Source organism: Pogona vitticeps, chromosome 1 (genome assembly GCF_051106095.1).
Source record: "Pogona vitticeps strain Pit_001003342236 chromosome 1, PviZW2.1, whole genome shotgun sequence".
Classification (NCBI taxonomy): domain Eukaryota; kingdom Metazoa; phylum Chordata; class Lepidosauria; order Squamata; family Agamidae; genus Pogona; species Pogona vitticeps.
The window spans coordinates 306881850-306886821 of record NC_135783.1 but is presented as its reverse complement, the minus strand read 5'-3'; positions in this window follow the sequence as shown (position 1 = coordinate 306886821).

Here is a 4972-nt window from a genome sequence, read left to right as displayed (position 1 = left end):
AGCTCCATTAATAATTGAACCAACTCCTTACAAATCAACATTGTTTATGATGAATGCAAAATAGCAGTGGATTGAAACCAGTGTTGTATTGATTTATTTACTGTTTATGATTTTATTGGAAAGTGATAATTTGTTCTGTATGTTCAGAGTACTAATTTTGACAGAAAAAGCCGCCAAACAACTGGAATATACCTGTGCTGTTTTTTCTGAAGTCACACCCCACCTGCCAACTTAATAGTTAGATAATAATTCAGACCCGTTCTCAGCCCATTCATGTGGCAATAATGTCAGCAGAAGCTTTTTGTGTTCTTCACCCCCCCTTCCCCCCATTAATGATGTTGTTCTTAGACAGAGGAAAAGCTACCTTACTATGTGTAGAAAGTGTCAGTGGCTCAGGCTACTCTTTGAAAATTGCTCTCGTTGCGTGAATCAGATAGTCATTTGTATTCACTTCTGAAAACCTCAGGAAATTATGTTTTAAACCTCATTGTGCTTAGAGAACAGGCTACAATGTTAGACTCTTAGGATACTAGACTTATTTGCCCTTGGTGGTGTACCTCTGTATAGCTAATAGTGCAACTTCATACAGCTCTACTTAGGAAATTGCCCTAGTGAGTTCAGTGGAGCTTATTCCCTGGGGGGCGGGGAGGGATTGCAGCCTAAACGTAATTATAAATGTAGTCCAGCTCAGGTGTTCATAAAGGGTGTCATTTAAACAGGTGAAGAAGTAGTGTTCAAGCTCCCCTCCTTTCAGTCTCTTTTTTTTTTGTACAAAAGGAATACATCAGAAAAGGATAATCTTCTGTACAGTTGATGGACTTATACACTAGTATAATAATAATAATAATAATAATAATAATAATAATAATAATAATAATAATAATAATAATAATAATAATAATAATAATAATAATAATAATAATAATAATAATAATAATAATAATAATAATAATAATAATAGTTCCCTATTCTAAAAGGCACTGCCCATGTGAACAAGGGGTGTTGGAAACCCTTGTTCATATGTTTTTGCACTGCCCAATTCACTTGATCAAGGTTCATAGCCTCAATTTTATTAAAGCTAGAAGGGAAGTCAGATCTAGATAAAGTTCGCTATATGCTGGCAGCGGAGATGACTGGCATTGTAGAGTCACAGACTTCCTTGATACTATTGTTAGGAGACGAACTGATGTCCCTTTAAGGATGTCTAACACTTTTCTGCCTTCTTGATGCCTATATATAGTTACCTAACAAACCACCATGACTATGTCTGATTTCTATTTATGCCAATAAAGGTTCTATCTATCTATCTATCTATCTATCTATCTATCTATCTATCTATCTATCTATCTATCTATCTATCTATCTATCTATCTATCTATCTATCTATCTATCTATCTATCTATCTATCTATCTGGCAAAATATGTAAATGTATTCGCGAAGGCTTTCACGGCCAGGATCTAATGGTTGTTGTGGGTGCTGTCCTCTGAAGATGCCGGCCACAGAGACTGGCGAAACTTTAGGAAGAACAACCTTCAGAACATGGCCAAAGAGCCCGAAAAACCCACAACAACCAAAAATATGTAAATATCTTGTTTTTCTGAAAAGCCTCTAAGAGTGGGAGAGGGTCCTGTGTTCAGATACTTTATTTTCCCTTGTGCAAAGTGATGAGGATAAAATGGTGTTCTCTCCTCATGTTTACACACTGTGCTTTGTGGACCTACTTCATTTTCAATAGCAGGAGTTTAGCTTTTTCTGATGTGGTCTGTGCACAGTGAGGCATTCATGAACTGAATATGAAAAATCTGTACAGTCCATGTCGGGGTGCAGCCTCCTGAGTAGCCTCCTGAGTATCCAGGAGGGGTGGTGGCCTCCTGAGTGTTCCTCTGGAATATCCTGGCTCTTCCCTTTTGTCATTGAAGACACTATGTCATTGCAGACAACTTTTCCTGGACTACTTTGGCTGACTTTCTGCCTCAAGTGCAATGGCAAACCTCTTTTGAAATTGTGGCTTTCTTCTTGATAGCCACTTTTTTCACCATCACACTGACCTCAGGTTTATCATCACACTTAGAATTAGAACTCTGTTTTCTACCATTTAGAAGCACCACATGTGGGGATGTTCAGTCATCATGCCCATGCATATCCAAAGTGTGTGTGTGTGGTGGGAGGGGAGGAGTCATGCAGTGCTCCCCCAATATTACATCTTCTTCTGATTTTTACCTACTGTGACTAATATGTCCTCCTCTTACTCCTGGATGACCCTGCATTTGGCATTAGCGTGGAAGGGTTTACGAGTATACAGATGTATGTGTATGGAATTCCCTCAGCAAAGAAGAACCCTTTTACTCCAAGGTTCTGTTCCTCGAAAAATCTCATGTACATACCGCTGTACATGTAAATAGTCACTAAATGACACACTGTATTGGCACTTAAGCATATTTAAAACATTTTGATGCCTGTTGGAGAGGGTCAAGCAGCTACATGAATCCCTACTGAAATTAAACGACTTTGACTATTTTCTACACACGTTATTCCCTTGTCATAAGCACAGCACTGTTGATGTAGTTCTATTAGCTTGCTAATAAAAGAAATAGATCAGAATCAGGACTCAGCTGACCTGTGGCAGTAGAACTAGGAAGCAGTGGCCTGGTTTACATGAAGCTGAAGTACATTATCTTCCACATTTTAAAAGCAGTGCCAGATAAGGATCTTTTAAAGTGTCTGGGACATTTTAGGGACCGATTTAATTATGATATAATATGGCAAAATTGATTATTTATTTAAAACCTCATTAATATTTGCAAAGTTATGTTGTTATAATTACTGAAGTATAAGAATTCTGAAGGAAAAGTCTCACAATGCACTTTAAAAGGAGAGTTTCATGCCAAGTGAAGGCTTTGGCCTAGAGCAACTTTTCTACCTTTGGAATTTATCAGGATGGAAATTACAGATTACAGTTCAGCAATTATCATTCTTTACAGCTGCATTTTACAGGCAGACTTCACATTAGGTGGTGCGCAGCATCAGAACCTGAGTAAATGTTTTAATTTCCTTTCTTAAAAAAAAACACCAGATCTCATCAAGATCTGAACACAACTCAACACACTAATTAATTTATGATTTAGCTAATGGGGGGAAAAAATCACAATTTCTCTCTTCCTCTGTTATCTTGCATTATCACACCCAGCAAATTTACTTAACATTTCAGCCATCTTCCTGTGTTCATACCTATGAATGGGTGCTCAAATGACAAGTGGGGCAGGGATGGTTCTGTTTATCACCATTGGTGTGATTCACAGGACTGAGATCCACTCTTAATATCCAGGCAGAAATGGATTCTTGTTACTGTTTAAATAACAGTAAAAACATGGAAGTTCCATTTTCAGGGCCCAGTTCCAGACCATTTGAATAACAGATGTGCAATGTAAGCCTGAAGTGAAGGTAGGTGACCTTATCTGCTAAAGAGCAGAAAATCCTACACAATCCATGGGGTGGGCACTTGTGGCCTTCTAGATATTGTTAAGCTGCAATCTCTTCACCACTGGCTGCAGGCCTTAGCATATCTGAAAGACCACAATGTCCATGCCTAATCTACAAAGTGATTCCAGTTAATATGAAAATAGCTGCACATAAGAGTGGTGCTCAAATGATGAGTGGGACAGGGATGGTATATTAAAAATAAATCAGTAGGTAGTAGGAAGATTAAACTATGTTTACACATCTAATTCATTTGAAAGCCACAAGGCCTGCTTGGCAGACATCTATGTGCATCTGTGCAGCAAACTTGCAGCATACCTGCCAGCACTCAGAATCTCATGTGGAGGAGAAGTGGAAAGGTCGGGCGGGGGGCAGCAGGGCCATTTGGGTGTGCACCTTGCCTCACAAGGGTCTCACCTCATCTAAGTCTGCAATGTCCACCACTTAAACTTTGAAATGCCAAAAATTCAAGAAAATCATAATGACAACCATTTTATGAATATTTCTTCTAAATGCCACACTTTACATTTTTACTCTTTTCCCCAAACGGTGGGGTGTGTGTGTGTGTGTGTGTGTGTGTGTGTGACAATGTGAAATGGCTTAGGCCTCATCTCAGCTTGTGTAAGGCCTAAGACTGTTTAACACTGGTGGTTTCTCCCGGCAACAGATCTTGCATGGGAGTAGACCTGGGAAGCAAAGTTTCCTTTCAGCTCTACATTTCAAAAGTGCCTGTTCAGAGCCCTGGTTATTTTTTCTGCTTGAAAGATGAATTTGAAAAATTCTCTAAAAGCTATATAGTGAGGTCAGTAGATGTGTTTAAATCATTTTACTTAAGGACGAGTGATGCCTTAAAAATAAATAAAGAATGGAACACTGAACTTAGGCTACATTTGTAAATATTTTAACAATGACATCCAAGCACTAAGAACTTTATAACACTCTTTGGTAGTTTGAATCTGTGTTTAATCACAGCTGATATTTATCTCTAAAATGGTTAATTCCAGTGTGAAATCAGATAACCTCTGGTAATAATATCAGTGTCCAGCTAGGTATCAAGGCATAAATAGTTTCATTAATGAAATTATCCCAGGCAATAGTATCATATCTATTTCTACAAGCTTTATTCATCTACATTGTTTCCATACGCATAAAAATACTTCAAAATTGTTGAAAACATAATTTTTGAGAAGACACAAGTATTTTACTTTAAAAAAATATTCTTAAATTTATGAGGAAAATGATCTAGGTGCAAATCCTTAAACCATATAAAAGACATCCACATGTCTTACACCTATGAAAAAACTGGAGGTACAAATGCTTGAAATATATGAAGATTATACTTAAATTACAGATAATATACTAAAGTCAGAAAATATATCTCAATTCCTTTTTTTATTTAATTTTTTAAATTTTCTATAACTATAACATAAACAAAAAACATATAACACATAAACTAAAATACAATTTAACTGTGTACCCCACCACCGTATGCGG